This window comes from Lissotriton vulgaris, unplaced genomic scaffold, assembly GCF_964263255.1.
Source record: "Lissotriton vulgaris unplaced genomic scaffold, aLisVul1.2 SCAFFOLD_1262, whole genome shotgun sequence".
In the NCBI taxonomy this organism is placed as follows: Eukaryota; Metazoa; Chordata; class Amphibia; order Caudata; family Salamandridae; genus Lissotriton; species Lissotriton vulgaris.
The window spans coordinates 543,452-569,344 of NW_028244738.1; the positions used below are offsets into that span (position 1 = coordinate 543,452).

The 25,893-nt window shown below is 46.4% G+C and overlaps 1 protein-coding gene across 1 annotated transcript in view; it reads left to right on the plus strand.

Annotated features, from left to right (window-relative positions):
- Nucleotides 1–5,244: 5,244 nt before the first annotated feature.
- Nucleotides 5,245–25,893, plus strand: part of OSGIN1 (oxidative stress induced growth inhibitor 1) — a 66,864-nt gene continuing 46,215 nt past the window's right edge. Inside the window, exon 1 of the mRNA XM_086948893.1 lies at nt 5,245–5,377. The gene's annotated coding sequence lies outside the window, so the exon portion shown is untranslated. The remainder of the gene's footprint in view (nt 5,378–25,893) is intronic.

Below are 25,893 nucleotides of genomic sequence, written 5' to 3' on the forward strand. Positions count from 1 at the left end.
AGTGACCTACGGAGCTGAAACTTAAAACACAGGCCCTTGGGATGTGTACCAGTGCAGGAGCACCGGCGGAGCTGAGTTACCTCACCCACAGGAAGCGGGTGCACAGGGTCGAAGTAGTGTCGGGTTTCGTCACGCTGGTCGATGGTGCTTGGAGCTGAAGATGCTGCAGGCGGCTCGATGAGAAGAGTTCCGGTGGATCCAAGGGTGGATCTGAAGATGTGAAGACCTGAAAGCAGAGGGGACAATGTTCAAAGTCACTAGCCAGTGACTACCGTGGAACCAGATCGGAACCAGGCGATGTCGGGTGCAAACAGGCGTTGTTGGGTAGCTTCTTTCTGTAGCCACGTGGATACCCGGGGTCGAGGACGTCCAGGAGTCGGTCACGAGCTGTCCCACGCAGGCTTCTCGCTGTTGGCGGTGTCGGCACCTCGATCGGAGCAAACAGGCCTTGGCAAAGGCAAGCCAGGCAGAAGGTGAAAGATGCTTAACACTCGGACCAGCAAGGTCAGAGCGGGTGCTCCTTTTCACAGGAGCTTGGGTAGGTCTGGAGCAACCAGACCTGCTGTGTAAATCTTCGGGTTCGTCGCCAAGATGGCCGCTGACCACGTGGCTAGTGGCCGGGATGGCGCGTCGAGTGGCACAATGCAAAAGGGCCCCACGCAGATCGTGGAGATGCTGAAGGGCTGATCTTCGGTGCAAGGGCTGCTCGGTGGTGGGGGTTCTCAATCCCCAAAGCACAACGTCGAGGATGCCTCAGAAGCTGCGCAGTCAGCTTTTCGAGTGTCTTCCAAGAGGTCCGGTCCCACGTCACTCGGTGCCTCCACGGGTCCCTTCTTTGCAGGGACTGTGGATCGGGCTCTGAGAGGTCTGGGAGTCTGGTTCTTGTCGGGCTCTGGGCTCGGTCTCCGGCGGGAGGCGGCGGCAAAGCAGACGTCGAGTTGCTGGTTGGTACCTGTGTTCACAGGGTGGCCACTCCTAGGCCACAAGGGAGATTCTCTTCAGTCTTCTGTGCAGCAGAATGTCGAAGTCCAGTCTTCTTCTTTGTTTAAAGTTGATTTCAGGATGATCTGCTGTGCAATGGCACTGCTCCCGCTCTTATTCCCAATCTGAGGGGTGGATCACCTACTAGGTCCCTCCTCTGGGAGGAACCAGGAAGGGGGGCGGTTACACCCCCTTTCCTTTGTCCAGTTCCGCGCCAGGCCTGGGTCTGGAAAGTCCCAGGACCGGTTTGGACTGGCCTATGCACGGGGACACCTTGTGTGCCCCGGGCATGTCTGATTCTATTCAGCCCTGTCCTACCCAATACACAAAATCCTGTCTGGGGTGGTGCTCGCACCTCCCAAGGCAGGAAACCCTTTGTCCAGGCCACCATCTGCCGAGTTTCGGTCAGCAGCAGGAGGCCAGACTTGTGTCTGTGGTGGCAGCGTCCATTTTGTGATGCTGAGGCTCTGTTTAACTTTAACCGGGGTTGAGGTTACACACATGTCGTATCCCTCTAGAAGGGTGGAATGCTATCCCCGTCGCCAGAATTGGCGAGGGGATAGTATTCCAATTCGTATGACACCTTACTCAACATGTTTTGATAAAGCCAAACCAAAGATAGCATTTAACCGCGAGGATTATAATGCACTTAAGAGTATATGGTATGGCAATATCCCGGAACAGCTTAGGGAGTGGTTCCCGACAGCTGCAGACAGGCTCAGCTCATGCCAGAGCACCATCTCACATATTTCCAAGCACTCTGCCTCCAGGATTGATGAGGCCTTCCATAGGAGTGGCTGATAGGAACATATGTGTCCAGTTTAGGGTTAGGCACAGACATACTGTACCCAAGTAAGAGGTGGTTACACCGACTTACCCCAGCTGAGTGATCAGCCAGTTGTGTCAAATATGGAGGCCAGGCCAGGGGTGGCACAATACATGCTGCAGCCCCTGGTAGGCCTTGGATACACCTATGCCCTGGGCACCTAGGGTGCACTTATACAGGGGCTCATAAGGTGAACCAGTTCCAATTCGTAATGCACCTAGAGTGCATTGGCAGTAATTTAGAGAGAGAACAGCAGGCTGTGGGTCTGATTAGCAGGCCCACAGCCACATTAAGTCAGAAACCAGTGAAGCAAAAAGCAAAAATTTGGGGTGACCATAGGATAGCAGACCCTACTCTCCTACACTCTCCACACAAGGAGCACCGGGAGAGGCATTGTTTATCACTGTCTTATGTTCTCACGTACTCCTGTTGTGTGTGAGAGAGATATTGCAATTCTGTGTGTGCTTGTGATTGTGTGAGATTGAAAGTGTCTGATGCAGTGTGTCGGAAATGACTGAGTAGGAGAGCCTTTGTGGGCATGTGTGTGTTATATGTGTATGTGCACACGTGCGACAATGTGTTGATTGCTGAATGTGTGTTAGTGCATGACAGTGTGCATGTGACTACGTGATACAGTGAGTGTGTAAGTGTATGTCACCAAATATGTATGAGCTATTGTATGTGTGAAAGCATTATAGAGAAGCGACAGCATCTGATGGGTTGAATGTAACCGAAAATGTGTAAAATGTGGTGTATTTGATGTCGTGACAGCGTCTCAGAGCTTGTGTCAGTGCTTTTTTAAGTTGAGTGAGTGTGATGAAGTGATTGGATTTGTATAACGGTGTAAATGAGTGTGTGGTAGCTTGAGTGAGAATGTGTGCAGGTAAGAGTGAATAACAGTCTGAGGCAGTGCGTGTTATCATATGTGTGATTGTGTGAAAGTCTTTAAACAGGAGAGGATGTAGCCTTACGGCTAGAGCGGGGAACCGGGTTCGAGCCTAGGCAAGGACACTCAACATCCTGTGATTCTGGGCAAATCACTTAGGCCCCCAGTAGGATGGCGGGCGGACTTTGCCCGTCCGCCATCCTCGTGTAAAACGGGACCGCCCGCCATAGGAGCGGCGGTCCCACCTTGAGCATTAGGTGGCGCCCGCCACACAGGCGGGCGCATCCTGTATTTTTACCATTTCGGCGGGCGGTGCAGAAAGCGCCGCCGGTCAAAATGGTAAAAATGCACGTTGTGCATTTCAAAGCACAACATGACAGGCACCGCGCGGTGCCTGCCATGTTGCACTTTGAAATGCGGTTGGGTACCATAGGTCACCCCATGTGCACCCCCACCCCCCCGGACTCCCAGGGGGCCCGCAACCGGCCTCCGCAGGGAGTCTCCGCATGCCTTTCCGTGGCGGCATTGCCGCCACGGAAAAGCATGTCAGGAAGGGCATCATATTATGGCTGGCGGTGTGTCATAGACACTGCCACCATATTAAACATTTTCCGCCCCGGCCGCAAGACGACCGGGGCGGAAAAGCGGCGGACGGTCTTTCCGTACGCCGCGGTCCCCCCGCCATAGTAATATGGGGGGGAAAATGGGTGGCGGGCGGGCATTCATGTCGGGCGGATCGCCACCGCCACCATGGCGGTAGCGATCCGCCCGACATCGTAATGGGCCCCTTAATCTCCTGTGCCTAACATAAATGAATGTGTCAGTCTGTAACGAAACTGGTGCTCATGTAAAGCGCTCTGATACCCGATGTCTCAGGTTTAGTTCTGCTATATAAAACTCTAAAAAGAAAAAACAGGGCCACTGGAATTATGCTATTCTGCGGCTGCAGCTTTTTTTTTTAGCATAATTATGGATTTGCCATATAATTCATCATCTGCTACATCATCTACAAATTAAGATTTTTTTTGTTTTTAGCTCAAATAGATCAAAAGTTACTGAAAATGGGGCAACATGTGTTTGCGCACTTTGCAAAGGTTAACTGGTGATATTCCAGTTGCTTATTTCTATATTTGGTTGTTAAATTGTTAATAATTAGGTGAAATCTTTGCCAAGACAGTAATAGCATGGCCACAATTATAAAATAATGAAGTAAAACTATTTTTAAAAATTCTGCATTTTGCAGTATAATTACAGTGGCCCGACTATATAATAAAGAGAGACTGTTTTAAGAGTGCATTTGAATAAGCCACTGATAGGAAGCAAGAGTGAAGGCGCCCTTTACTGAACATGCAAAACTGAAAACACTGGCAACCCTGTAGAAACACAAACAGGCACTGACGATTTCCACCTGATCCAGTGTTTGGACACTTTTAGCCAAAAAGGCCCCCAAAATATACCATTTGCCACTAATTTGCCTAAAATTTCCTCTGAGGGAATCTCCAAGTCCCCCTGGTTGCAAATGGTATTGATCCTGTGCAGTTTTCTACATGCTGTTTTTACACATTCTTCCACCGTTAAAGATCTACAGATTATTATTTGGGATCTCACTGTATGTTTAAACTGAGGGTATTCATTTTTGGGGCCGAGCCAGGGGACCTCAAAATATTATCTGGAGACACCTATGGAGGTCCACTGACTGTTATGCAGCAGAATATCCTTGGTGCAAAAACACCAACTGTTGCATGCCTGAACACTTATAAGGTCCCAAATGCGAGACCTATTGGCTATGCCAATGCTTGTTTCTTGTTTGTACTCACGCCTATTTTGTTTTCTTGGTTGGTACTTATTTTATTAATTTCGTTACCCGTTGTAGCCCTCACTTGTTCCCATGAAACGACCGCTGATGGTTACTTATTCGCTCTGCTCGTTATTCCCCCACCATACCGTGTTTCCCATCACCTTTATGAGTTTCTGCTAATTGCTTTCCGCGTTTATTTTGCCTCATGCCAGCGTCACAGTTTATTTATTCAGTTACTCCATATTTATCCGTACACACTCGAGACCCTCCCTCCGTAGGCTATAATTATGATCCCGTCAGTGTGCTGTACTGCTTCGAAGCTTTTTTTCACCTGGTTTTTTCCCAATAAAAAAATTAAATGCATGCATTTTTGCTCCGAACTTCCTTACTCACGTACAGCAAATGTGCAACGTGATTTTAATTTCATTCTTGTATTGGTGGAAAACTTTATGCATCACGGGCACGGCCGATCCAACAACTAATCCTGGGCATTGTTTTTTAAGGGGACAGTTTGAGGACACCATGTCTGCCAACCCAGTGAAAGTTTGAGCTTTTGTTCCACTGTTTGTAGTTTTTCTTAATACAGGCTGGCAGCTCTCAGATTGCCTTCTCATTCAGTGTGTGCATTATGTCAGAGTAATCCGTCCCCAGCTCATTCGTCGGCTTGGTAACACGTTTGCTGCTGAGTCATGCTTATGTGCGTAATTTTCCTAGCCGGGCCACGCCCCCTCCTCTATAAACTACAGTACCTGTCACGGCCGTACTTAACCACGCGCGGCGGAGTTCACAGAGCGTGTTTCAGCACCGGATGCCGGCGGCGCGAGCTCTGGACGGACTGCACCACGCGCTCTCGCGAAGATTTCCCTGTCCTCGCAGTGGTTGTAAGGTAAGGGAAAACTGCAATCCGAGTGCTCGGCCTTTCTCTTTAAGGCCTGCGAAGCAGTGCCTTGCCTTTGCCGGTTGAGCTGTGAGTTCCCAGGGAGGCAGGACACCGGATCCAGCCTTCGTCGAATTTGGATGATGCAAGTGGAGCTTTGCTGTGTGCGGTTCAAGTAGAATCCAGTCCGGGGTTTGTAACTCACTTTCATTCATCCAGGACAGCAGAAGCCGGTTAAACAGTTCTTCGATCTAGCTATGGGGGCGGGTTGCGAGAATACGATTTATTTTTTAAATGAAGCCTGAGGGAGTATACTCTTATAAAAAAAAAATCAGGGAAACCTATTTCAATATAGAAAACTGTAAATAACTATTTTATTCCTGTGTCTCCATAAGACATTAGTCAACAATCGTTGAGACACTCAACATCCAAACCCTTTATTGCAAGTTGTCGCTTACTCAGGCTTAAGTAGGAAAGTTGACGTATGAAAATGTCCAGCTAAGTTCTCAATAAAAAATTGAAATATGAAAATGTGTAGGCAAACAAACGCCACTGGTAGCAAAAAAACAATCGTGAAATATTTTAGTAAATCTACAACACCTAAAGATCGATATTTTAATTCCTCCACACGTTTGTGATTTTTAAATCTCTTTGCTAAAATATTTATTTCTCATCACGGACATCTGCTTTCGTGTGGAAATAATTCTGAGTGATGTCGTCTTGTTGAGCTCCCGTTAAATGAATGAGATAGCAATGATATGTAGGTAAAAGTTCTAGACTGAGTGAGGCGAACACCTAGGGAATTTTGGTGGTGGGTGGAGGGAGGGAGCGTGGGGGAGCTCAGGCATGCGATTTGAATTACCAGAAAGTTGCAGGTTTCATGCAGGTGCAAATAACTTCACTGTGACAAGTTGGTATAAACTCCATGGCGATAAAACTAAATAACATCAGGATTTCAAAATGGGATAACTTCATGGTTGCGGTCTGATTAACCCGAAGGTCGCTTACTTGGTTTATCCTGTGCTCAAAGGTTCATATGGTGGCAGGATGGAATAATCTCTTTCTTGCAGTTGTAAAGAGTATTACAGTCACAGATGTAGATAACCGAAGGCCGACAGGTTCAACTAGCCCAGAGCTCTGTCTGCGTAAATCCTCAGTGTCAATATTACCTCAGAGCCACAGGAGTGCTTAAGGTCAAGGAATGTAAATTACCTATTCTTTGTGTTGTGCTTAAAGTACTTGCACATCCCGGTTTTGTCAGTGTTGCAAGTAGCACTCATTAGAATTAAATTGGACTGGTGGTGTTGTCGGAAGGTTGTAAGGCTCAGTTTACTGACTACAGACACCTGCAGAAGGTACATCATTCAGATGGCTATCTCATTAACTGCCCCTTGGCTATCATGTCGAATAGAAGACCATTCGTTCATATCGTAATATATATTATCATCTTTTACATATTTAGTGAGTTTACATTTTTGCTTCTACTTTTAATTATATCAAAATGTGGTCAGTACAAGCACACATCGGATTAAAAACGAGGAGATGCTGTGTCACTGAAGATCACAAAAGCCGAATGCTTCACTTGGCTCCCTAATGCTTCTAAGCACAGTTCTGTTTTTGTGAAATACATTGTCTGGAAGGACGTTGTCTTTCTTTGAGGCACATCTTAAAACGGGGAGATAAAAGGACAAGAGTTAAATGTAAGGTTATCTAAGGCCTCTTTGCCTTTGCCACACTTCAGTGGCCAACCCCTGGCAGAAAGAGCACTGAGGCAAGCAGGATCTTAGAGATAACATGGTTTTTCAGAACTGGGGCAGAGAGGCCCCAGGCATTTCTAACCCCACAGTGTTCATGTCCCTGGCCTGTTCACGCCTTAAAAGCTGTGAGGGTTTTCATAGTGACCCCTGGAGCCACATTGTCCCTATACTTCGACTGATGTGTACCTAGAGCATTCATCCCTGATGAAGGTGTAAAAACTCAAAAATGGCCAACATGCCTTAGTCGTCCAAGTCGTGTTTTTGTGCAGCTTACGTTAGTAAGTGCTATTGTATTGTAACATTTGTGTAGCACTTACTAGCCTTCCGTGGAGTGCTGAAGCCCTTACTGGCACGGATGGTAAGCTACACCATGTGGGAATGCAGCTGGGAGGGTGCGTTCCTTGTTTTGAGCCTTTGTGGGAACTAGTTGTATGTTGTGCAGGATGAGTACCAAAGTGCAGTTATCGAGTTATTAAGGATCGTGTGCTTGACATTGTGATGGAATGGAATGTGAGAGTTAAAAGCACACCTGTAGATGTGTGGTATGTACGCCGGCAGTTCTGGTTAGCTCTGCATTTCCCCATATGATATATATGTTAGGCAGAGGTCTAAAGAAGGGAAACCAGTTGCATTTTATAATAAATAAGATAATAGATTTACTGAGGAGTATAGTACATGTTCCACAATATCATGAACATAGTTAACTCTGCCGCTGTGTTCCATCCTTTATATCTGTATACCTTCCACTACCAGAGTCCACCCCATTATGATATTAGTCTTTGTTGCCACAAATGACCCATTTATTGCCACTTATTCTCATTCTGTTCCACAGGAGACCTAGGGCCAGAGTTGGAGTTTGGCAGACAGATGAATGGCCGTCAAGGCCATGGAGTACTTTACTCTGTGGCCCTGAATTACATCTAACCAGCCAAATTTCGAGATGTTCAGTTTTCTCCCAGGGTGTTGGGGTCACTATTAACGGGAAACGGCCACTACATCGCGGCCGTTTCCACGAAAACCTTTACCACGCATGCATTACAACGCATGCATGGTAACAACGAGAGGCTTTACCACGCATACCTTTACTACGGAATACGTAGGAAAGGTATGTGTGGTAAATGAAAAAAAAAGGGTGGTTTGGGGTGTCTCCCCCCAAAAGCTAAAAAGGCGTGGGATTCAAAAGGGGGGTTGGGGCGGTCCCCCCCCCCCAAAACCGAATCTGAAGTGCCCAAGATCAAGCAATCAGCGTTGTTAGATAGGAAACAGAATTAAACTTCCGCTTCCTCTTTATGACGTACAACTGGCGTAGTGGAGAGGAGACTTAAAAAGGTAAGGGGAAATGTAATTTTTTAAAAAAATGTAAGGGTTAAGGGCAGGGGTAATTTTAAAGAGTGGAGGCTGGGGGCGTGTAAGGGGCGAGGTATAACCTTTAACAAGAGTATGCCCTCACCATGCATAAATTAACAACGAAAAACGTTGTTAATCTATGCGTGGTAAAGGAATATTAATTGTAAAGGCTATGCAAAGAAAACGAATTCCATTGTAACGCATGTGTGGTAAAGGCATGCGTTGCAGCAGAATTCGTTGTAACAACATACAACCATTATTAATTATTTCCTGTTGAATAATCATGTTTTTTCCTGCTGTATAGGACCAGGGGGGAAAGTAAGGAATTACACAGTCTACCCTACATGGGGTGGATTGAGTAATGCCCTTCCTCTGACGGCCCATATGGCTGTTTGAAGAAGTATATATATACTCTATCACGTTTTCGACTGAGTTCCCTACCTGCAGTGCTAAATTAAGCCCTTAGTCTTTGCCAATCTGTACCATCCTTTTTTAGCGGCGGCTCCTCCGCTGTGGTGGAGGAACATCCACCCCTCACCAACAGCCCAAAAAAATAAATAAAATAAACACTTGTTTATTATTGTTTTTGTTGTCGGAGCCGAGGCTTGAGGGGTAGGGCCAGAGATGACAGAATGTTGGAGGAGTGTTTTGCACTGTAATCAGCACGCATGACTGTTTGGCCGGCTGTCTCAGGACGGCCAAACTGCTCTGCGCACTGAAGCTCTCTCCAACCACAGCTGCCTTGCTTGGTTGGAGAGAGCAGACAGAGGCTCTCAGTCTACCTAGGAGTGCAAATCCACAGCGCGCCGGCCAATCCTGACCCTGCCCCCCACCCCGTCTCCACTTTGCTCAGATTCCTGCTGCTACTGTTCTTTCTCAGACAACATGAATCATTTGCCACAGTATTTCAGCCTTTGCAGGGCATTCATTTTATTTATCACTATTTAACATTCCAGTACAGGTCTTATTCTTTGCCGCGTTGTTTCATTCTTTGCTGCAGTGTTCCACAACCTTGTTTACCACATTTACCCCATTCTCTACTAACGTTTACTATCCTTTACACAGAATCCAATTCTTTGCCACATTATTATTTCCTTTGTTTCATTGCCAGATTAGTCCGTCCTGGACCCCACAGTATGTGAGGTCTGTGGCATATTAGGCTAGGCAAACACATATTTTCTCATAGTCAGTTCTTTTCCTCAATAATATATCCTTTAAGACAGTGTGCCTATCATTTGCAACATTGTATCGCAAGTTGCAGTAAACCCCTTCTTAACCTTTATGGCAGTGCACTGTTTTTGCATAACAGCAGGGCAGTTATTGCAGTGATACAGCACCCATCACAAACTCACTCCACTGTATAATCACGGGATGCTACTCTTTGCTTTAGTACAAACCACCTTTCCCACTGTGTGCTAGATATCACCATACCATATAATTTTTTTCCACATTAAATCTAATATTTGGCATGCTGTTATCTCTGCCATGGCAGCACCGTTTTTTAGGTCGAGCCTAGAGCAGCGCATGCGCTGCTTGCTCGAATTTTAGTAAGGGGGTTTTCAAAGTGCTACCCACAAGCTTTTCCTGGCTCAAGCTTGCGTGCACACGCGCAGCCGCCATCTGCCTTTTTTATCTCTTCCTTCGCATTGCTGGCCATTACTTTCACTTTCGCGGCCTTGTCCCTTACGCGGCCATTGCTTGTCTTGTTTTAAAAAGAATACCAAATTGTACTGTTGGATGTTTTTAGCAGCCTCCGTTTCACGTGGACACGTGTACATCTGGACGGGCACTTCCGCCTCTCGCGCCAAGACTATATATCTGCAGAGGCAGCTCAGATGACATCACCGGTCTTCTGCTGAGGGGGCAATATGGCAAAAAAGTTCTAACTCTGATATGTTTCACGGGTTGCTGTTGCACACAGTTTGTGGTGTTTAACTATCAGTTCGTGTGCAGGGTGCACACTTGTGACTAATGACAGAAGCTCACCCAGCATTAAGGCATGCGTCATGTCCTGCTATCAGTCGGACTTTAGTTACCCGCAGCTTCCGGCCGGACCCTCGCCTCAACCCTCATTAGTGTTTCACTGTGCACAGCCCACACCTGACCGCCCCTGCCACTGTGCTTCTGTTTAGGGCCCTGATCTGTTAACTGGCTCCGATGCACCCACCTCCTTTTGAAAATAAACCATCCTGCTCTCAGGGACATTGTTAGCTCTAAACAAGAACTGATTTCAGGGTAGAATGCTGGTTGTTTTTCTTGCTGTACAACTTTGCATGTATGTTAATACTAAACTAAGACTTGGGTTCAGGAAATGCTTGATATTTTGAGTTTACGTAACTCATAAGATATGATGAAGCGACAGTTTGCAAACAGACGCAACACTAAAAGGTGCAAATTATGGGGGCAATCAGGCATGCAACACCCATAGGACTCAAAGGGCTTTAGCGCCCCCCCACTCGTGTGTGTGGTAACCCGGGCTGAGACGCTTCCTGGGCGCGCACACAGCCCCACCCGAGTATTTCAGAGCACAGTATCTCTGTAGTTTCAATGGTTTAATGGTTCCACAACCAGCCAACACGTGTTTCGTCGCGTTAGGAACACTGTTCCTAACGCGACGAAACACGTGTCGGCTGGTTGTGGAACCACTGAAACTACAGCGATACTGTGCTGAGAAATTTGATTGTTTTTGTTGACTTTGGCTTATTAGAACTGTGTTTTGGACATAGACACGACTGTAAGAGATATTGCTTGTGTGCGCATAAGGCATTTCTGTATATATTGTTTTCGTATGTTGGTTTAGTCTGACATACAGTTGAGAGGTTAGAGGGTCTTCTCCGCTCGCCTGGTGCACCACAGACACTAAGATAGCCCTAATAATTATTGCATCCACTTTAGGCAGAGCTTCCAGGTGCTACTCTGAGATATAAAAACCCTTTGTCAGGCAACCCCTGTGTGTTTGTGTTCACATAGAAACTTGACTACTAGACGATGTAGATTAAGTACAAATCTGACACTATACAACGCTGGTAGGCCTTTGCGCCATAGGATAAGGCTGAATGCCTGGTTAGAGCAGGCAGACCCTGAAGCAGAGGTCAGACCCGGGACCAGGGTTCAATTCCCGACACGGCAGGGTCTTGAGCTCAAATGTCCACGGACTCGATAATTCTCGCTTCGGTGCCTGACCTAATCATGGGTTCACACTCTGCAACTCTGGGCATTAAGCTTGCTTAATCTCCACAACGGCCCCCTGCGGCGGGAAGCCTGGCTTTCACCTTGGGGATGCCCTGTAGGGGCTATCTCACAGGGAAAAGCCAGGACGCGTTCCCAAGGCAAGCGCTTAGAGACCCCTGGGTGATAAGCGCTATATAAATCCAATATACATACAATACAATGCCACACAAATCAGACATTTCTTAATGCAAGCACCACAATTGACATTGACCCCCCCCCCCCTCCCTATTCACAATACTGGGATAAAGCACACTTGGCGAATTTATGATTTAAAATAAGAAAACATGTATGATGCCATATTTTACTCAAAGATGAGCAATAATGATCCAAATCATGTTTGAATAATCTATTATCTGATCTTGGCCCCAAATGCAACAAGCATTTGCAATGCAATAGGTCGCGCCTTTGGGACCTTATAAGTGTTCAGCCATGCAACAGTTGATGTTGTAGCACCAAGGATATTGTGCTAAACACTTATAAGGTCCCAAATGCGAGACCTATTGGCTATGCCAATGCTTGTTATGCCATGGTATTGCTTTCTTTGACTCCTTATCAAACACCCTTTTCCACACCGTTATTTTTCATTGTATGTCCGCTTTTACCACAGTATACCCGTTCATTGCCTCATTATTTTATTTGCCACGTTATTGCTTTTTTTTTGCCGTGGTATTTTCAGACTCCCCAATTGCATGCCATTCATAAACAGAATGGTATCCTGCATAGTTATTAATTTACCACAGTTGCCACATACTGAAGCGTAATTTGCAGATAATAAAAAATGGCTGTAACTCAGTTGGTTCCCAAGTTATTGAAATTGCTGCACACAGGATGCAACACCACACCAAACACTTTGCCAAAGTTAATTGGACATTTTATAGCTGTGAATTACTGTAATTGGGCATTAACCTGGGTGGTAATTTGGCTCAAGTAGTGCAACATTGTTAAAATGTCAAAATAATGCTTAATAACCACACAGAATGTGGCCTATAATGTCACATTCTTTGCCTTTTCCTGCACGCTCAACCACATAATTTGTTCCTTTGCTTCCAGATATTTCCTGAGTCCCTGGTTATATTCTATTCTATAAACAAGGAGAATCCTACCATTAGTTGGAAAGAAGAGTGAAGAGAAAGGGGGAACACTCAGTGTTGTGTAAAATACCCCTCACGCACCAACAGGCCCCTTGGTGTCATGCTTCATCATCGGGGTCTTCGCACCCCGCTAAGGGGATGCGGCACGCTACGACCTGCGACTACGCGGGAGCGTTGACAAATCAGACTATGTGTGGTGTGTGTTGAGTGCAAGTGAAAGGAATAAGATGTGAGTGGGAAGTGTAGTGAAAAAATTAAAAAGTACCTGGCCAGTGGGTAAAAAGAAAAAACTTTATTCTGTACCTCTGGCTGGTGCTGTTAAAAAAAGTGCTAGATGGCGAGGTTTTGTGTCTTATTAAGGGACAGAACCTCTGGTGTGCGTCGACATGTTTCGGTACATGCGTACCTTCTTCAGGACGGGGCACAACTCCCAACCCTACTCACGTTTCTCTACAAAACAAGATTTTTGTTCTAATTTTTCTAAAAAGTGATTACACTCACTAGAGACAAATACAATGTGCCTACAGCGGATTTTTTTGGAACATGTAGTTACATGTCCTGAAAAAGAAAGAAAAACATTAGGTTTGGTTACCATATAGGTAGGCTCAGACAGGTGCAGTCACCTGGAGCCCCAAACGGTTGATTTGACCTGTAAAGGAAAAAACAGACATACAGAACACACAACACAAACACATACACACTTATGACAGACTTAGGATTTAGTGTTTTTAGACATACTTATTGTATGAGCTGATTAAAGCATCATGAGCAAATCCTGAACATCAGGGTAGGTCGGTGGATCCACAATCTATAGGAATAGAAGAGTGGGATCAGTGTTGTTATTCCTACTCACTTGTTTGACTCTGTGATGTACCTACAGAGCTCGAACTCTGTTTAGTGAATACTCACGAAATCCGCCTTAGTCGGCCTCCTTCCACCACCCTGTGCTGCTCCGCCGTAAGTGATGTACGGGTGAGCTTGATGGTATTTAAAGGTGGATGAAGTGAGTTCTCATTGGTTAATTAGCGGAAAGGCTAATGACCATATAAGGGTGATGACCTTGTTGCCGCCTCCTCCATGCGTGTGGTTTTGTCACATGTAACATGAAAACCACCGTCATTTGTTAATTACCGGGTTTTGCCTGTCCATATAAGGACTTTCCGCTTGCTAGCCACTCACACTCCGATGTTTTCGCTCGCGCTGGGGGAGCGCCTGTGTGATGCAGCCGTCGCTGTCTCTCGTTCGCGCATGCGCGCTGCCCGGTCTCCAGTGTTCCATTGCGCATGTGTGCTGCCGGGTCTCCGGGTTTCCATTGCGCATGCGTCTAGGTCGAATGTGATCCAGCGACGGCTGCATCACACAGGCGCTCCCCCAGCGCGAGCGAAAACATCGGAGTGTGAGTGGCTAGCAAGCGGAAAGTCCTTATATGGACAGGCAAAACCCGGTAATTAACAAATGACGGTGGTTTTCATGTTACATGTGACAAAACCACACGCATGGAGGAGGCGGCAACAAGGTCATCACCCTTATATGGTCATTAGCCTTTCCGCTAATTAACCAATGAGAACTCACTTCATCCACCTTTAAATACCATCAAGCTCACCCGTACATCACTTACGGCGGAGCAGCACAGGGTGGTGGAAGGAGGCCGACTAAGGCGGATTTCGTGAGTATTCACTAAACAGAGTTCGAGCTCTGTAGGTACATCACAGAGTCAAACAAGTGAGTAGGAATAACAACACTGATCCCACTCTTCTATTCCTATAGATTGTGGATCCACCGACCTACCCTGATGTTCAGGATTTGCTCATGATGCTTTAATCAGCTCATACAATAAGTATGTCTAAAAACACTAAATCCTAAGTCTGTCATAAGTGTGTATGTGTTTGTGTTGTGTGTTCTGTATGTCTGTTTTTTCCTTTACAGGTCAAATCAACCGTTTGGGGCTCCAGGTGACTGCACCTGTCTGAGCCTACCTATATGGTAACCAAACCTAATGTTTTTCTTTCTTTTTCAGGACATGTAACTACATGTTCCAAAAAAATCCGCTGTAGGCACATTGTATTTGTCTCTAGTGAGTGTAATCACTTTTTAGAAAAATTAGAACAAAAATCTTGTTTTGTAGAGAAACGTGAGTAGGGTTGGGAGTTGTGCCCCGTCCTGAAGAAGGTACGCATGTACCGAAACATGTCGACGCACACCAGAGGTTCTGTCCCTTAATAAGACACAAAACCTCGCCATCTAGCACTTTTTTTAACAGCACCAGCCAGAGGTACAGAATAAAGTTTTTTCTTTTTACCCACTGGCCAGGTACTTTTTAATTTTTTCACTACACTTCCCACTCACATCTTATTCCTTTCACTTGCACTCAACACACACCACACATAGTCTGATTTGTCAACGCTCCCGCGTAGTCGCAGGTCGTAGCGTGCCGCATCCCCTTAGCGGGGTGCGAAGACCCCGATGATGAAGCATGACACCAAGGGGCCTGTTGGTGTGTGAGGGGTATTTTACACAACACTGAGTGTTCCCCCTTTCTCTTCACTCTTCTTTCCAACTAATGGTAGGATTCTCCTTGTTTATATATCAGTGCCCGTGGAGTAGGAATCCTACTTGATACTCTACCTCCCTTCTTTGTTAAATATAATATATAATATATTCTATTCTAGACATGCCTATGTGTGTTTCTTCTTGGAGTCACAGCCATGGTTCTTCAGTATTTCGTGTATGAGGCTCCAAACATGGAACTTCAAGGTTCTGTGAAACAATATTTCTGTTGCAGCGCTAAGGGCACCTGGGAAATTTCTTTGCCGCCTAAACCTCATATTTCTTTTTAAAAATCGACCAATTTCCCAGCTAAAGTGCATGTTTTCAGAAATATCTGGAAGTAGGCACACTATGTGCCCTGCTTTCTGTACCAATTGGTCATGCCTTTCCACAGTTTGTGGGTGGCCGCAAAGCCTTGCAACTGTTAAGACAATACCACTACATCCCATCTAATCGAATAAACTTCAAATTGTCAAATTCCAAGATCTCGAAATAAGGTATTCAAGCCAAGTGGGCTGTTGTGTGAAAAAAGTTAGGCAGATGCTCTTAAATATACTAGACACAGAAGAGTCTTTTTAAGGTTTCACTCATTATGCAAAAAAGAACTAAGGGTCGACCATGTATAGAGCTATCCTGTATATTTGTTTCTGCATTTTAACAGTAGGAATGAGTGTATAAGAGAATCGGGTTGCCTTTCACCTGATTAACTTATGCCAAAGTAAATAATGGGCAAATGTGTTGGCAGAGTAGATCCTAAGCCTGGAGATTGGGACACCCAGTTACCACTTGTTGGCTGACCTTTGATGCAGGGTGAGGACAATAGAAAGTCCTTGACAATTAATTTATTAATTATGTGGAGCGCCGTCTGGTGCACTGCGAGGCAATCGGCAGGGCTTTAAGCAGCAGCGAGTTGCACCCACTATTTAAAATAAAAAGAAGGGGTTTTTTTTAAACAGGTGGTGGACACTGTCACTCATTTATAAGTACCAAAACTTGTTTTTTATCCTCAGATTTCACCTAGAGTAGGAGAGACAGGATGGAGAGGAAGAAAGGAGGAAGAGAAAAATTAGGAAAACAGTGATAAATGAGAAAGCATGGATGGAAAATAAACTGCAAAGGGAGATGAAGAGACAGGCAGTGTGGCGTGCTGGAGAAAGAGGTGTGAGGTGGAATCCAGTTTAGACAGCCTTGGTATTTTTCAAACATGGCATTTGTAAGTGCCAATGGCGGGCTCTTAAAAAGTCTTTAGACCCCTGCACTTATTTATAAATTCAACCCTTAAATGGAGTACACCAGATCTGGTGAGCTGAGGCTTACCAGGTACTGCTGTCCTCATTACTGTATGCCTCTTTTACTGTGTGTACATGTGTGGTGTTTGCATAACGCAAATATTCCCAAAAGACAGCAGAGCAGTGCACAGGATCAAAGGCAGCGAGCAGCAGTGAAAGGTGGGGGTGAAAGTAAAATGTAAATTGATACTTGTATAGCGCACTACTCACCCGCAAGGGTCTCAAGGCGCTTGTACGAATACCGCTGTGGAACCCATCCTGGCTTTCCCTGTGAGGCGTCCACTCCTGGGCACCCCCAAGGTGGAGGCCAGGCATCCTTAGCGTTGTGGGGGCCGTTGTGGAGATTAAGCAAGCTATTGCCCAGAGTTGCAGAGAGGGACTCCATGATTGGAATAGGCACTGAGGCGAGAATTATCCGATCCGTAGAATTTTTTAGCCTAAGACCCGCTGAGGCGGGGAATTGAACCCTGGTCCCGGGCCAGACCTCTGCATCAGGGTCTGCCGCTCTAATCATTCTGTTTCGAAAAGTAGTCACACAGCTACCAAGGGGCACTGTTTTATTGTGTGGCCCCTAAAGCCAACCATGAATGTTGCAGACAGGGATATGCAGACCCATGCCAATTATGTGGCCTAAAATTCGAAGCCAGCGGATGATATGGCCAGTGACAAGTGTCAATTCAGTTTTTATCAGTGTGGCAAGCCTGTGGTAGGTGGGAGTAGTTGAATGCGCATGCCCAAATATACACATCTATAACTTTGCCCACTGCCGTTAGGGCCACCTTGGCCCAGAAGTGTCTTTTCAAGCAAAATCCCAAACCAAAGCATGACTTGCAGTTCCACTTCTCCCGTTAAAATGTCTGATAACCCGACAAAGAATGCTGCACGTCCGCTTCACTACAAGGGACTAGTTGGGAGCAGGGACTCTACTGTGTCCAATGTGTGCATCTTAATGACTGAGTCCTGCCGATAAGCACGCACCAAAGGCGCGCTCCGCTATGCATGCTGCTTATGTATACAATGTGCCCTGTTCATCAGGGCAAATAAATGTGCTTTTCATTAATTTCGCCACACCCTGCTAGATAAGAGAACTCTCCCACCGAGAGGTTCGCCAAGAGTCTTGTGGGGAACTGATAGTGAAGTGAGAATGACACAGCGCTTCAGTCCTCTCGCATTACATGCCAAGCTCTATTCCACTCAGCTGTTTCTACTTGTACTGTATATCTGGGAGTGACTAGGCACAGAACTTTTCATGTGTTATGGACCGCTGCCTCACTCTATTCAATTACCTCCAAGGGAACATTTCCTCTTATTGTGCCCAAATAACTAGCTTCTGGTGGAAACCCTTTACAGTCTAAGTAATATTAGGACTTATTCTGTATTTACTGTGATATAATGATATTTTCTCTATTTTTCTGCTCAATAATTATTATAGTATTTTTTTTTAAAGGAAACTCATTACAGCGTCTCTAGATTATTTAAAACCAAAGCTTCACCGGGGGAGGTCTCAGCTGTGGGAATCATGTTTGTACTACAGATATTACCAAGGACCGATACAGTCTTAATCCAGTCATAACATTTGCGGAAAGAAAGAATTGTTTACCCTCCTTTGGAGCCAGAGTGTGCTGTAGAGAATGTGTTGCCTTGCCATAGATCGCTACTAGAAGATTCCCCAGGAACTGGCAATAGAAGAAAGTTAAATGGATATCTTTGTGTCATTGTTTTTAATAAACACTTTTAGTTTTTTCAATTTAGGAACAGGCAGAAGGGGCTACACTTATAAGCTGTAAAGTACAGCAGTAATAAGATACGGGTTAACACACCCATTGGTGTATAGTGCTGAAAGCACAGAGTGCAGTAGGCATGTCAATAGGATTATTCCCTATCAAGACCAAGGTGCTCCCGCCTTCATCTTTCTGTGTTTGTTCGAACATGCCTTCTGGGAGGGAGGGTGTGTGTGTGTGTGTCAGTGTCAATAGCATGCAATGCCCCTTGGAGCTAAGAGGCATGTTAGTCCCACAAGGGTACGGGTGTGGCATGTACCCTTCCAATCCCTCATGACACCCAGAAGCTGATCTGCGGGTTGTGCTTCACAGGGAATTCAAGGACTGTGCCAGGGACCATTCTGTTGACTGTCAATACCGACCAATCACAAGGCAACTGAGTCAAACCCATCCTCCCCGCATCTCAGGCAAGCAGGCGAGTGAGCCTCCACCCCAGCCCCCATGTTCTGCAGTTGACTGGGAGCATAATAGTATATGCAGCATAAATTAGATGGGAGGCAAGTCTAAATTGCAAGTTGTGGGGGCCATCTTGGCCTTTGTCAACTCCTTGTCTGCCAAATTTCTAACTTCCTTCCTTTATTGAGCCCTCAGTCACGAACCGACTAGTGCATTTATTAGCGACCAGCAGATCTGTGAGTAGATTGTGGGTCCCCAAGTATCGTCCAACTTGTAAGTACTGATGAGGTACCACTAACTGAACCATTCAGTGACGTCCCCGTGTCAGCCATGTACCCTGCTCAAGGGTATCTTGCATGTCAGCCGGCCCTGCCAACCGATCCAGCTCTACATCTTTTCCTCTCAACTGAGTGCCCCTTTAATGGCTGAGGGATGGAGTTGGGGACCTGCAAAGCATATAAGAAGCCTATCAGGGAAAACCCTCAGAGTTCCATTCTAGACAAATTAACCGATTCTTTCAGGACCCCAAGATCCAATCCTTTGTCTGGCAGCTGTTCAGTCCAGTAATAGTCGCTATCGGCCATGCCTGATCCACCGTCACGTCGATGGGATATATCTGTCGATGGGATATATCTGTCCCAGGAAATTCTGAGATCTCCTGTTACACAGTAGTCATTGCTAATTAGCAATTGTATGGCACTCAACCTGCCATTACTATAGCACTGCATCACCTTTCGATGGTTTGGGGTATGATTTCCCAACTTTTCTTTCCGGAACCCGGCATCTGATTCGTCTTTGTGCCGATGTGCTGCTAGTAGGGTGTGTTTAATTAGTTGTACATTTTTTGGTGGGTAAAACCAGATTGCTGTCAGTCTGTTTATACAGGTGCTAGTTGCCCGGCAAATGCTTTTGTGTAGAGAGTAGTTGATGGTTGAATATTCTGTAGGAAACCTTCATATCCAGTTATTTTCATATTCAAGCAGAGTCGGGTATATGTTCAGAGTTCCTTCTTAATGGTTACTGTTGTCAGGTGGTGTGTAGTTTGTCTTGGTGTGCAGTGCTGTTGTAAGCACGTTGAAGCCCAACGATTTGGCATGTCTGCTATGTCGTTTATTTGTACATAGCTCGGTTTTCGTCAGCTACTCTAGGCATACAGCTGTGTGACGTACAGATGTTGATGTAGCAAACGGCTACTGGGATTATGCAGTAGAGTGGATTACATTTTGCAGCAAGAAAAGGCAAATTGTGCAGTGTAGTATGACACATCTTGTGGAAATATTACTTCCCTATTTTGAGATTTTTACACGTTAACGTTGTCTGGGCTTAGGTTTCACCTCGTTACTAGGAGTTTAGCACCTAAATGCAGCAACTGAAAGGTGAAAATGTAACCTTTGAAAAGGGTGTGCCACAAAACATGGGCAACGTTGTTGGTAAGGTTTGATAAGGTTGAGCTAGAAACCATATTTTTTTTTGTTATCTGCAAATTTTTTCAGTGGTGTGATGTTTAATTTTTAAAGATCACACCACCACGCCACATCTATTGATAGATAGGAGTATGCCCTCAAACCAGGCTCTTGCTGACATAAGTGTTGGGCATAACACTGTGGAAAGTGAGCCCATAATTCTAACGATGCCCAGGCTGCTGGCGCAAACCGCCTCTCAGTTCCCATTCTGAATAATTATCAAATAAAGAGACGGGCGCTGGGAGCAGGAATCAAGAACAGAGTTTATTTCTCATGAGGAGAGCATGTCATTTCGGACACGAAACACAGTGTCTTTCGGGAGGTGCTCTAACAAGTGAGCGTGAGACTCTGGTTTTTATACATTTGCAGGACTTTTGATGATACAATCAGGTCAGTGTGTCGCAAAAGGAAAACATTCCTATAATCCTCGTGACGATCCTACTCCACATACGTTCACAATGGGGACCTTTGACCTGCTGATAAGAGGGGAGGGCAATCACGCAGCTGAGTGTTTTGGTAGGATGTACGCCTGATCATGGCCCAGGGGGGGTGGGGTGGCTAGGCATACAATAAGGGCAGTAAATGGTATCCCCTGGCTTAGGCGATGGCCTCGGACATGTGTGGTCAGCCGGACTCGGGGGTAGGGGTCATCAAAGGAGGGGTATTCATGTCTGCGTGGACAATCGAGCGCAGAGGGAAGGCTTGTCAACAGAGGGACATTCATGGAAGGGAAGGAGGTGCTGGTCAGGCGCGGCCGTGACCCTCAAAGACAGGGCTTTGCGTAAGAAGAGGGTTTATGACTTGTTCATGTGAGGAGAAGGAGGGGGGACGGGGTGCGTGCAGGACCAGAGCCGCGCTGAGAGGGAGAGAGAGAGTGAGATCTTACGACCTGTACATGGGGGAACAGGGGCAGCCAGATACAACTGGGGGGGGGGGGCCATGTCAGCTGAGGCGAAGGATGCTTCTTCGAGAGGGAAATGGAGAAGGCCTGGGTCAAGCAGGAGGGTTACCTTTCACATCAGGGTCGCGCAAAGGGAAAGGGTGTGGTGGTCTATACATGAGAGAGGGGGTGCAAGATACGCACAGGAGGGAGGCTAGGGATTCTAATGGGTAAAAAGGTCATGGTGCCTAGAATGGCTGTACATATGCATAGGGGTACGGGTTCTTACTGGCAGGGTGATATAGTCAATAATCTACAGTATCCATGGTGCTCACAAGGAGAGGAGTGGGAGAAGAAGGGGAATGAATGCTGTCTATGTACATCGAATTTGTCAGATTTCACAGTCGCCCCTTTTTACATAGCAGCAATCATTTTTACAGCTGATGACATTACAGGCAGGCAAGCATCGATGACGAATTAGCACTTTGTCGATACTAACATGTGGCGTACAATCATAGACAGTTAAGGTGAAGGGAAGAATGCAGTACATACGAAATTACATTTTCGGTGTGTTCCTGACAGTTAAACGTGAAAACGTAAAAAAAAAATGTGACCAATGGACAGTTTGACCAGGTAGTTGAGAGCGGAATTCAGCTCAATACACAAGATCTCTTCGTCCCAGTGTCTTTTTATCAGCGAGCCATCACTGGTAGGCTCTAATCCGAGTATTTTCGTTGGCGCTGTTGAGCACCGGCGGTGGAGCTATAGGTCCAGCTCAGTTCCATCCTTACGCGTCGCAGGGTGCGGTCAGTCCTCTGCTGTTAGACCACAGTCCTGTTCCCTAAACAGTCCGTTTGGTGGCGCCTTATGCTCGGCACCTATAGTTCTGTTGCAACACCCTCTTCCCACATAATTGCAGCTCTTTCCTTTGGCAAAAAGTCACGTGGGAAGGTGGGTGGATGTCGTTCAAACAGTCAATGGGAGAAAGAGTGAGCGGAGTTGGGTCAGAGTTCCTGGGACACACAAAAGGGACCAAGGGAGCAAAGGATAACAAGCAGGCAGGCCCATCAATCAGGCCCAGAGAAGGGGGACGGAGACTCCAGGCACACGTGGGTTAGCAGACGGAGGGCTTCAGGTCGGCCCGTCATTTTTCATTTTCCACGTTGAAAGTGCTGTCTCGTCCGTATCTTGTTGCTCTGCAGCTCCACCTTTGGTCGAGGTCACACGTGTCCCAGGATCTGTAGCCAGGCTGTACGTCACATCCGACCCATCTCCTTCGGTGATCGTGCATCTTTGAATGAGTACAAGACAGTGTTTTAGAGAAATGGCAGAAGAAGATATCTACGCATGTGAATTCCTCCCTCAATTTTTCGCATTTGAGTCCTTATGGTCATTGGTCACAGTCAGAGGTCTATTACCAAGCAGTGCATGTGTCAGCATTCCTACTGAGTTTATGGCAGGTATATTCATTGGCCCATTTATGATTCAAGTAAGGACAAGATAATATTTCCATCAACTGTGCATTACATCATTTTCAACATTAGCGCAGCATTTCCCTTCAGAACCGGCTAACATTTTCAGACAGGGCGGGGGTGCTATCGTCGAGTGTCGGGCAAAACAAGATATCCTCAAGGGTCAGCAGCTACCCATGGTCATTATGTTTATACCGGGGACAACGGAAGCGGTTCTATCAAAAATGGGGCGGGGATGCTTCAGGCGCTTGCGCTTGGGTGCAAAGGGGTGGGGCAATCTGGGTATTGGGTGTCAATCTAGACGTTGGCGTTCGTCTCTGAAGAACAGACATAGGATGCCATTGACATACAGTTCCCCTAGAAATGGCCTGATTTGGGGGACTTTAGTCGTCTTACCTGTCCTTTCCTTCTTAGCCAATTCAAGTTCATTCATTTTGCAGAAAGGAGAGGCAGTAACATGGCAAGATACAGTCATTTTAGTTTTGGTCAATTTCGCTGAACACCTTCGTGTTCAAATACGTATCAAATCGGAGTGGTGCCGGTGGGGCACAATTTTACCAAAAAGATGGACAGAAAATAGGGAGGCTCTCAAAGAGAGTGAGAGTCGTCCGCAGTCTAAACGAGCCATTCGGTACACGTATGACATGTAAGGAGAGAGAGAGGAAGAAGGGTGGAGAGAGAGACGTGTACGAAAATAGGTCATTTAGTGCGTTCACAACACGGAACAGCAAAGGTCAGGTAACATGCAGATATAGACAGAGGGGAGACATATATTCGTACGTTACACACACACAAACTCAGACAGGGAAGACGGCACATGTATTACACATAGACAAGACATTCACAACAAGACGGGAAACAATTGTTAGTCTACAACATCTGTTTTTTATATATATATCCTACATATCTTTACTATCCTATTTATCTACGTGCTTAGCTCTTTCTGCCTTTCCCCCCTTTTTCTTCTCGTTTGTCACGCCTGTGAGCGTTCCCAATTACCAATACTCACACCTCCGTTGGCTGATCGGAAATTAACCTGGTCATGCTAGTTACCCATGGTTGGATCTTAAACCATTTTTCTGTTCCCTCCTGTGGTGGGAAGTTCTCCAGGCTGAGGCAACGGCAAGTATTGATCGGGAAAACAGTCGGACAGCTTGGCTATATCTGCAAGAGTGTGAGAAAGGGAGTAGTGCATTTTGAACATCGGCGACATTTCTAACTTCCTAGGCGGATGGTGCTGTGGCAACCCTTACCCGTACAATTTTTCTTTTTGTCCTTTCCCTACCTAGTCAAAACGTCCAGTCATTTCATCTAACGCATCTTTTCTAGTCGATTTTATTTTTGTCACTCAGTACCTGTCCAGTCTCTATGTCAGTCCATCCTCCCATTGCTATGCTCTAAGGAGGAACAGTCATGTTTAAGTCTACGTCCTTTAAAAAAAAACTTTTATTTGTCCTAAGGACCATGCTCACATTCCCCTTCTCCCCCTCTCGTCGGCGGTTCGGTCGTCGTCCATCCATACATCAGCCAGTGTTCCGACGTGACCTGCAGAAGGGAGGGAAAAGAAGGGGTGGGGGCAACATTCAAAACCTCATCAACGTGCAGTAATCCGGAAACGCTTTACCTACCACATACTCGACCTATTTTCACGTAGTGCATTTCCCTACCATCACGGCGTTTAAGCCCAGATGGACCAGAAAGGTCAGACAGATAATCATTGACGATCTGTGCGACATGAGCTACTTGGTCGTAACCTCTTTTCATCGGGTACAAGGGTGGCGGTCAGGTGGCATTTCTGTGGTGTCGTTTTTAGGGCTTCTAGAGCACCTTTCCGGCTGCCTGTCACACATAGTGTGGTTGCCAAATATCGGGTCCTTTTTAACCTTTAGCCTTCATCATACTTTCTCGTTGCTCATAGTAGTAATTCATTCAAAACTCATTAATGCAATCCGCTACAATGATGCTTTCGTTTCCAAAATACCTTTAATAAAGAGGGTTGACACATAAATACAGGCCTACAACCCGGTGGGCTAGCCACGGAGCAGATTGGGACTGTGCATGGGAAGAACGAAGCTGGTGGCAGTTCATTGTATAAAGTGCGGCAGTGCAATAAAATCATATTAAACTCTCCTACAGAGCAAGTATGATGCATGTCAGTAATTCATCTTAAATACGTTCATAAATACATTGTCCAATGATCATTCATTTATACCAATTCATTTCCCAACTCATAAACAGTACCCACCCTTAAGTCAATTCATTGTTCAAGCACATACTCAATACCCTTCATATTTACTTTCATTATCCAAACGTTATATATATCTCGGTGCAAAAAGCTTGCGCGATCAGGGTGCAACAAAGTTCATTAAAAACGTCACATTTTGCGTCGGCGCCATTTTGGGTGGGGTCAGGCGAGTTCTAGCACAGTCAGAGTGTCTCTAGTCTCGCAAGGTTGGCCCAGAACTTTCCATTGGCAGTTCAGAAAGTCTCGTGCAGTGTGGTTAACAGTCTAACAATATGGACCATGAGTCAAAGAGTGGGAAGGGCGGCAACAATTTTCCTACCGGGTCATTCTGGTGTTCCTCCGGAACTGAACAAGCCTGTGCCGTGGCGGCATCTTAGCCATTTCCGATCCAAGTCTGGTGCCGGCAGGAGCAGCACCGCTGTCGTGGTTCCCGGCGAAGGGGACGGGGGCACCCATGCAGAGGGTCGGGGGTCCCCCGGCTCTTATAGAATCTTCAAGGTCGAGGAGAGGCGATATGGAGCGTGTGCCCGTCCTGGGCAGAGGACCTCTTTTTGATGTTGACCCTTAAGCGAAGAGTGTTGGGGTGTCGCTGGAAGCCTCCACCTGGAGGGAGGTGGGGGAGGGTCGTTCGCGGCACCTCCCCCTTCCAGCGACCCCGCGCCGTTCCCCGGCTCCATAGTTTTCGACATCGGCCGTGCCAGCCATTGATGATGGGGGGGGGGGGGTGGTCGGCGGCTGAGGCAAGACAGCCCCCCCCCTTCCCTCGGCGACATGTGGCGGGACTACCTTCGACTCTCCAGGGAGCGTGGAATGTGGCAGGACTGCCTATACCTATGAAGGCAGGCGGTGAATTTGGCATGTGGCGGGACTATCTGATTTGCCGCCGTTCTTGCCTTGGCTTCGGCTCTGGACCAGCAGATGATGGCATGCGGCGAATTTGAAATGTGGCGGGACTACTTGATTCGCCGCCGTTCTTGCCTTGGCTTCGGCTCTGGACCAGCAGATGATGGCATGCGGCGAATTTGA